We start from the raw sequence: 10,350 nt of genomic DNA on the forward strand, positions 1-10,350 counted from the left end.
CGAAAAGCTTTGTTTTTGCCCACTCACGCTTTTGTTTTGCGCCCATCCAGGTTCTAGTTGTCTAGCACGTTCGGTGGTTTCCCAGAGGGCTTTCCCGGCATTTCTGACAGACGATCACCAGAGTAGGGTCACCTTCGGGTGTACTGTTGTCGTATCATTTTCTTTTGGACTACTGTAGGCTTATGCTCTGAACTTGTGTCTCACTTACGCTAGCACTTGTTTTTATTACTTTGTATGCTAGTTTTTATTTATTCGTACCACTTATATTACTATTTTATTAGCTTCCGCACGTGCACATGGTTACGCCACCTCCGCGTGGCGGCCAGCACGCCCTGATCTTGGTCGGGGTGTGTCAAAAATTATCTTAAATTCATTCTTTAATAATTTCGGATTAAAAATTTAACCCATAAGGGTTGGAGTAGAAAAATAGTTTCTTGGTTAAAAATGTTAGGTTTTATAAAATTGGTCTTATGAAATTTTGTGTTTCTTTGTGAGTTTTTTAAAATGATTAAAGTGTTTTTGGATATTTTTAGAATTACTTTTTAAAAATAAGACAAGTAAATCCTTAAAAGCACTTAAAATATTTTGTGTAGAGAGAAAATTTAAATATTTTTTTTATTCTAAAATATTATTTCAATGTGCTTTCAATTATTTATAAACACTTTAAGTTTGCATTAAAGTACAGTTAGAGTAGACTGGTGGCCAACCAAATCCATCCCATCCCACCCCATGTGTTGACATCCTTTCCGCTTGAATTTTTTTTTCCATGCTGAGCTGGATATATTTTTATTTTATCATAATCAATTCTCCGAATCCGAATTAAGGGGATTGGATCTGATCAAGATCCACTTGTGAGGATCTTAGCCATTCATTGTGTATCGTTCGATTAAAAATTATTTATTTATTTATTTAAATTTAAACATAAATAATATCTAAAGAAAAATGATCACATAATATACGATAAACAGTTAAAATGTTAAAATTCCCAGAACCTCACAAAACAGGAGAAAATCCTCTACCAAAAAGTAATGAATTCCTTAACCGATGTCCCACTCTCTGTTTAGCCTGAGGCCCAGAGTTTCTCCTTCTGCCACCTCATCGAGTCGTCAATAGTCATCACCTTCCCAAAAACCCAAATTGTAATAATTCCAGATTAGAAAAAATCGTAGAAAGACGTAAAATACGGAAGTAATTCCGGCAGATTAAATCACTTTAATAATCTTCTAAAGAATATAAAATTACTTTAAACCCGAAGAAGGACAAATGTTCAAACGCGTAGGCGTGGACCTACCAAACCTTAATATAATTGGCAGTTGAATATTGTTATTACCAGTAGGAGGGAATACGTATTTCCTCGAATATATTGGATTGGAATACAAGGCTTGCGAAAGTGCTAAAATCTTGTTTTGCGTTTGCCAATCTCTCTCTCTCTCGTATTGACTTTTGTACAACCAACGAAACTGCAACGCAAAACCTAAACAATTCGCATACATAGTTTCCAAAAAAAAAAAAAAAAGAAACACACAATTCCCATACGTTTTGTGACGACACATTATCTCTCTCCATTCCATGATCAACAATTTTGCACAGCCAAGTTGGTTACGATTATTAGGGTAACTCACAAATATGTATAACTTGAGATTTGAGAATTTACATGCTTGGGCCATATGGCCAATCTTAAACCCTAACCAATTCTTTGATATTGTAGATATCATTTTTTTTCTATGATCGATTAGGCAAGTGGGATCTGCATCAACATCACCTAATATTATTAATTAGTATTGAATTCTTAATTATGAAAATGTAAGCTCGATCATCATCACCCCTTGCCCTTGTCCTTGTCATCTTTCTTAATTATACCTATTTGTTTCACGGAATCGGACAGTTGGCTCTCATTCAGACAGAGCAGGGATGACAAATCCACCCATATCTATCTCATTCAGTTGAGTTAAGAGGGGAAAACATATAGAAAAAAACAAACTTTGGATATAATATAATATAGTTGGATTAAGATAAGGGAAATTGATCGTTTATTATATAAGTTGCTGATTAAGAATTTAATGTGGCATTTTGATTTTGTAATTAAATTTGACCGCAAAGACTATCACACTCCATCATTGCTATCATGAGAAGAGACTTGTGAAGCGAATTTATTGATAAACAAGAAAAATACAATATGTCATGCGGGACATGAGGTCAGCAACTTGACCCTTAAATAATTCATAAAAACTAGTCAAAACCTATTTAGCAAAACCTATTACAAGGAAGCTTAGAAATGTTTAATTAATTAAAATACTGACTATTTTTTTTTGTCTTGATAATGGAATGTAGATCGACACCAAATTTGTAAATTATGTGATGTGTCACCAGTAAGAATTAAGCACGTTAATCAACACTTAAGTGATAATTCAATCATCAACAACCACATCATATGGTTTACAAAATATGATTTAAGTAGATGGTCTCCCTAGCATTACCTAACTCTCTCTCTCCAAACAAAACACTTATAGCCTACATACCTAACTGCCCCAACTATATCAGACAAAGAGTATCTCCCAGAGAAGCTGTAAAATAGAGTTGTAGAGTCACTGTATGTGGGAACATAAAATATCTTGACAATGAAAACATGTCACGTGCATAACTTATCGAATATGAGTACTCTATCCTTGATAGAATATGCAGATTGTTAGTCAAAACCCTAACAAACGGGCCCACATTCTCTACGAAGGCCTTAGAAGCCCACAATCAACACACCTCCCAACCCAAATCATTGCCAATGGTCCAAGTTGATCACCATGCGATCTATGCAGATTACCTCGATATGAAATGAGCTTGCTTATCAGTCTCTTAGGCCATCTCCAACCGACCCGGCCAAAGGGCTATAGGGCTAAAAATAGCTCGAAGTGACACAAAAATCATCTCCAACCAAGGGCTAAGCCAAAGAGCTCGTGGGTCCCACTGGGCCAAAAATGGGAAATCAGGCCAACTGGCTGGCCCAATCTAGCCAGCCAACTAGCCCCGGGCCAGCTTAAAATTCAAATGCCAACGACTAGCTGATGTCAGGTTACCGTTGGATTTGATTTTTTTTTTTTTTTCAGACAATTTTTTTTCCTATAACTACCTAAGCCATTAAACAACATTAAACAACACAATCTCCACCCTAGTACTACTTGGGAGAGTTATTCAAATTTAAACAACATGAAACTTAAACAACATCAAAAAAAAAAAAAAAACATTTAACAACATAAAACTTAAACACTTACTCTATGCTTCTTTTGACCTAAAGATGTGCAATAAGATCTTATTGTAGGTACTTGTTTGTGGCACGCGAACTTATCATCCTCTGGCACCTCATGTACTCATTTAAAGAGATATTACCAGTTCTTAGATCCAAAGGCAAATTAGGCATATCATATATTTTTGAACGAGCCCTCCTTGACCTATTTGGATCATCTTGGTTGTTATCAGACTCTCCATCAATATAGCCATCTTGCTCATCCTACACAATCATGTTGTGTGATATGATGCACGACATCATGATAGAGTTCAATTTATCTTGACTCTATCCTCTTGCCGGTTCCTTAATGATCTTTCACCGTACTTGTAGAATACCGAAAACTCTCTCAACATCTTTCCGGTATGCCTCTTGGTGTAAGGTAAACCACATTTGGGCGTCATCCACAAGGTTTCCAATTGCTTGGAGTGTCGCTCACTTCGGGTAGATGCCATCTGCCAAGTAATACCCCATATTGTACTAACGCCTATTGATGTAGTAGTCAAGTTGAGATGATTTACCCTCCGTCAGGTTATTGAAGAAGGGTGAACGCCCAAGTATTGTAATGTCATTTCGGGATCTTGGAACTCCAAAGAAAGCATGCTAGATCCATGTGTTAAACGAGGCAACCGCCTTTAACACAATAGTTGACTTTTTCGATCTTCCACTAAAACCTCCTTGCCATCCGGTAGGATAGTTCTTCCATTGTCAATGCATACAATCTAATGACCCTATCATGCCTAGAAAGCCACGGTCTTCAGCTTTACGAATGAGCTGATCCATATATGCTTGATTTGGTTCATGGAGGTACTCCTCTTTGTAAATCTAAACAATTGTGTGACAGAATTTAGCAAGATTATCAAGGCATGTAAACTCAGACATACCATATGTATCATCAATTGCATTAGCTGAGGAGGCATATGCCATCATTCAGAGTGTAATAGTAACCTTTCAATGAGGTGAGAAACCAAGGCGGCTTGCTCTGTCTAGCTTATGTCGAAAGTATGGATTGACATGTTGGACATCATGAAGTAAACACTCAAAGACATGACGCCTCATCTGGAAGTGACGTCTAAAATCCTCTTCGAAGTACATCGAGTTGGGGTTGAAGTAGTTGTTCATCAGAGTCTCATTTGCCATCTCTCTATTTCGTGGTTTGTAAGAACGACCAGCAACAACGCCACCCCATTGAGGTTGTTCTTTAGTTGCCTCACACATTATGCCCCTAGCCATTTCTATCATATATGTTGTGTTGCGCCATGTTTCATCTTCTTCATCAGACTCTTCATCTTCTCGTCTCATATGTGCCCATTTATCTTCCAATTCAAAATTAGATGAGGACTCCCAGTTGGAATGTGAAGAGGATCCAAAGTTGGAATTCATTGCAAATTTGAATTGAAAGAGATATTGGAGAGGGCAAAGATGAAGGTGTGTGAATTATACCTCAATATCCACCATATTTACGGACATTGGAAGCTGAAGATAAGAAGTGCCACACATATAAGAATCCTATCTAAAATTTGCACAACCAATTACATCTCGACACGTGGCACACGAAATCTATCCGAAAAATTATTGAGATTACATATTGACAAGAAATCTGGAGAGTTACTCACTTTAGCGACATGTGTTACTCAAAATCCTATCCGAAAAATTATTGAGATTACATCTCAAAAAATTGTTGAGGTAGTTTAATTTAAGTAACCATATTAATTCAATTAAAATAATAAATTATGTTTGGCCTATGGCCCTTTGGCCCCCTTGGTTAGAGATGGTTTTTTGTCACAAGGCTATATTTGGCGTATGACCTTTTGACCCCCTCGGTTGGAGATGGTAAGAAATATGGCCTGGCACTGTTAATTAAAATATTAATTTCTTGGAAAGCTATGGGGCTAAAGAGAGCCCTCGGTCCTCCTTCAATTGGAGATAGTTGGCCAAGACTCTCCGAAGCATATTCTAGGGATATCAGAGGAATATTTCTCAATAAATTTGCAGACTAGGTAACACTCTGCTAATAGGTTCAACGAACTTGGACGCTAGGGTTAACTCCTCAGTTCTCTATAAATAGTCATGGCCAACCACCTTATTTTGGTAATTAGGATCTACCATCACACTCTTATTACTTTCTATAATCTTTCTGACTTAGGCATTGAATGCCCTTTGGCTAACACCATGCTAGTGTTAGTCTAACTCCATTTGTCTACTTTCATTGTGTGTGTAGGTTTTCTTCAACTCATTTCAAGGCAGAAATTTGTTGGAGATGAAAAATTAAAGAGATAATAAAGTAATTTTTTTTTAAATGATTGATAAGAAAATATTCAAAGTCTGTTTGTTAAATTAAAGTGTTGTTGGAGATGAAAAATTAAAGAGATTAATAAAGTAATTTTATGGCATTGTTGACCCGCTAAACTAGCAAAAATTTAACAAAACTGTTAAAGATGTTCTAACAGACTATAACATCAACAACAATGCCAATGATATTAAGAAACCTCTCTGCCTACGTCCTTACCATGAAAAAGTTCATCATCTTAATTCTTACATAGCTTAACAAAAGTGATATAGTCATTTGGTTTTTCAGTTTTAAGTTTGAAAACTTTGTGTAAATCTAAACTAAAGAGATACATGATCGAGTCATGGACAATCATAAATTTAAAACTGAATAGTTGTCTAATTCGACTTTTAAGTATAAGGTCTTAAGGTCAACTTAAGTTGGATGATGATTTGATATGTAATTGTGATCCCACTATTTTAAAATGTTGCCACATAGCATCCTAAGTCCGGATTACAAGAATTCTTCCAAAGGCTAAATGGGAAATCCATGGCCGTACGAGTCGTGTCTCTCAAGTCGGGAGGCCCAACTACAGCCCGAATGTGGTTAAATAGGTTAAGTTCTTGTTGAAGATGGATTACTTGTATTGCAAGTCATGTGATGCGTATATAAAATATAAGAGCTTGTTTGGTAAGGTTCTATAACATAACTTTCTTGAAAAAAAAAGCGAGATATATAATTTTGCATTTTCAAAATCTAGAATGAATTTGGTAATTTAATCAATGAAGATTTTCTAAAACCGAAAATCTTGAAATCATGTGTGGTAGCAACGTATGAAAATGGAATAAACAATATGAATGAAATGTTTTGAGGTCTTACCAAACTTTTTTTTTTTTTTTTTTTTTGGTTGTTGCCCAAAAGCAATGACGGTTTTTGACAAGGTGTGGTATTTGAGGTGTAGAGGTAACAGTGTTGGCAGGAATGTCGATTGTAGTAGTAGTTGTGGTTGTGGTGGCAGTTGTGGTGGTGGTAATGTCGGTGGTGGTGTGAGGTTAGTGTTTGTAGTGGTAGGTTGTGATAGTTATTTTGTTCTCCACATGATAAAACATGTATTAAAGGTTAAATAATGTCATTTTTAAAAACTAATGAGGGTATTATAGGAAATTGAAAATATTCATTAAAAGTTCAACTCCGTTTTTTTTGAAAACATTTTTTATGAAAGCATCTTTAAAAACAACTTACATGCTCATTTTGAAAGTTGTTGTCAAGAGGCCGTTGTTTTTTAAATAAGGTGAATATTTTATTTTCCCCACACTTTTTTTACTTAAATATAACTGAAGCAATTTTTGGTTTAAAAAAAAAAAAAAAGGGGCATTGATCTAGATGCTTAGTTTTCGAATTTCTTAGACCAAACAACTAAGACTTTTTAGAGATTTAATCAAACTATTTTTTTTTTTACAATTTTAATTAATTTACTAATTAATCTCAAATTACACAAATTGTCATTATAATTAATTTACTAATTAAATCCTTTATATAACAAATTCCTAAAATCTTGCAAAAGAAGATATTGTTAATTTATGTCCCCTTAATTCAATATATTTCAAAAGGAAAAAAAAACCTTCTATAATAACAAAAAAAAAAAAAAAATGTTGAATTGTGGGTGTGTAACGAAGCGATGGTTTTGTTAAAAATAAATAAATAAATAAAATAAACTGTGATAGCTTACCAATGCTCCAAATAATAATACATACATGATATTACATTGTTGGTATGTTATTGGAACATTATATAATTTAAATTTGTGTACAAATTAGTATTTTGATATGTTATTTATTTTTTGTTTAGATATATGCCAAGCTACTGGTATGTTTATATTATCATAATTTTGGTGTGTAAAAACTTAACGGCAAGTTATGTGTAACACTAAAACCTATTGGTATGTTTCAAGCCAATATGGTTCATTTCAATTAAGCTAGGTACATTTCAATTTAGTAAGCATACATTTAATTCAGTATGATTCCGTTTTAATTTAGCATAGTTATGTTTCAATTTGAAAATAAATTGTGTTGGTACATGGTACATTTCAATTCAAACATACTTGAATTTCTAGAGGCAAAAATAAAGAATGAGAAATAACCATTAACAACAATTGTGACAGCCCGTCCCAAATTATTTTTATCGATGGTGTAAAAAGACTAAATTGCCCTTGGACGTTAGTTGGTGTTGTGGGTGATATGTTTTGGTTGTGGTCCAATTTATGTTAAGTCCTAATTGTTTGGACCCAATTGGAACTAAATTTGTCCTAGTTTGTGGTTGGTTGTTTTGTTGCCAACTAGGACCACACACACACACTCAAACAACCCCATTGACCTTTCTCTCTCCTTCCCTCTCGGATTTCTTTCCATTTCCGTACAATTGTACGGACAACTTCTCAAACCACTTGAGCATTCACGTATCAAGGCTTTGGAAGCCATCTTCGTGTTCCTTGGGAGCTTAGGAACATATCTATACCATTTTTAGAACGTGAATCCTTTGAAAACCTGAGAACCCAAGAATCTCAAATTTTGGGCATTGTTTATGCAGTCATGATTGTGGAATTTTTAGTGAGTTTTAAGGTTCTATGAAGCTTTAGGACGTCTTCACGAAGCTTGGGGAGTAATTTTGAAGTGTTTTGGACGTTGGGAAGCTCGAGTTGATGGAGTTGCAGAGGTTACCAGAGTGTTCAAGGTTTCTCCGGTGAGATCTTGTGGATTTCAAGGCTTGAAAGTGGTAAGAATGTGTTCTACTCGTTGTAAGCTTCATTTTGGTACAAATTTCATGAAATTTGGTTGAGAAATGGCTGAGATATCAAGTTTTGAAAATTTTCCAGTTTCTGGTGACACAGATGGCGACCGGCGGCGGAGTTCGGCGATCCACTAGAGAAGAAAGGAGAATATTCCGTCAACTTTAACAGAATATTCCTAATGGCGATTAATGGCGTCAGGTATGTTTAACGGAATATTCCTAACGGCAATTAAGTTTCCGTCAGGGTTGGCTGCGAATGGGGGCGCATCTGGCCGTGCCCTTGCTGGCGCGTGGCAGCGCGTGGGTGGTCGGAAAATTTTTGTAAAAATATTGAGATGTTCGTGGTGTTGAGTAGATCACGTTGATATATTCAAACACCCCATTTGAGCAATGTATGAGAAATTATTAGCTAGTTTCGTTTTTGTGCTTTAAATTAACGTTTATATAATTGTTTCGCATATAGGTGAGACCTATCCTCAGGACGAGCGCAGTCAATCGAGGTTTGGTGGCTACAACCCTTCCACATACCAGTGAGTGGGCTTTTGGTTTTCCGTAAATACCTATATACTTGAGATTTTTCCCAGAAAATCGATTTAAATGAAATTATAATTGAAATGCCATGCCTATTGATTTATGCTTAGACTATGAATTTGTATGATATGTGCATATTGTGATTTGACGCTGTGGATGCTCAGGTAAGTACCAGATGAGTTGTAGATTGTTTATGTAAATTGGTTAAATATGTGAGATGTGTTGAGAGCTCATAAACCTGCACCCCGGTATTAGCGCTCCCGCCCGTGGTTAGGGCACAATCATTCACGTGATGTTCACTTCCCGCACCATACGCTTATCTTGGATCCAAGTTAGGTGCACAGTCCTGTCGTACAGACCACTATAGGTGGTTCCGACTCGTAGGTGACCCGCGATTATTCGCACAGTTTTCACGTGATCGTAGCATTTGAGCATATTTATTTACACCTAGTCCTGTCGTACAGACCACTTTAGGTGGTTCCGACTCGTGTGCAGGTATATTTGTTGAGATGTGGATTTCAGTCGTATAGGTCACGTTAGGTGACTTCGGCTAAATGGATGAGCTCTAGATTTAGCCGTATAGGTCACGTTAGGTGACTCTAGCTGACATATCATTTGCATTGATTTATATCACCTGGCTTACATATTTTTATGCTAAGATATTCGACATGGCATATTTTTGAATTCTGTTATTCTGAGCATGGTTGTGATATAGATATATATATTCTATTTTCTGGGAAATTATATAGGTTTTACGGCGAGGGGTTATTATTTTTGGTAATTGAAAAGCTTTGTTTTTGCCCACTCACACTTTCTGTTTTGCACCCCTTCAGGTTCTAGCTAGGAGTGCTTTGTGGTGGCTTGTGAGGAATTCACGGCAGCTCTGACAGATTATCACCATTGTATGGTCACCTTTTACTGTTGTATAATTAGTATTTGTCCTGCTGGACTGCACTTAGGCTACTTATGCTCTGGTTGTGAATTCACACTTATTTCGTCTTGCACCTTAACTTATCTAGTGCTCTAGTTAGTTTGGTTTTTATTTATTCGCATTTCTTATATTATTATTGCTTCCGCACTGTGCACATGACTACGTCACCCTCACGTGACGGCCAGCACGCCTTGATTTCGGTCGGAGTGTGTCAACAATAGTACAATAATGAAGAAAATGCTATAAACAATTTTTGTATAAAACAAAGTGACAAATAATTTAGATATGTTTAAAGTTCTTAAATATTTTAGATATATATTTGATTATTATATTTCATCAAATTAATCTCGACCCTCACTACATGTAGTTGAATTCTTAAACTGAGGAAGAGATGAGATTCCGTAAAAATAGCAATAAATTAATTAAAATTATTGAGTGCATTTTTGACATAAAAATGAATTTAAAATGAACTTGAAAAACAATTGAATTAAAATATTCCTAAAATATAGGGTTTAATCAAAAGGGTATCACTATATTGAAGTAACAAATGTTTAATCT

The sequence above is a fragment of the Pyrus communis genome, chromosome 9 (assembly GCF_963583255.1).
Source record: "Pyrus communis chromosome 9, drPyrComm1.1, whole genome shotgun sequence".
Classification (NCBI taxonomy): domain Eukaryota; kingdom Viridiplantae; phylum Streptophyta; class Magnoliopsida; order Rosales; family Rosaceae; genus Pyrus; species Pyrus communis.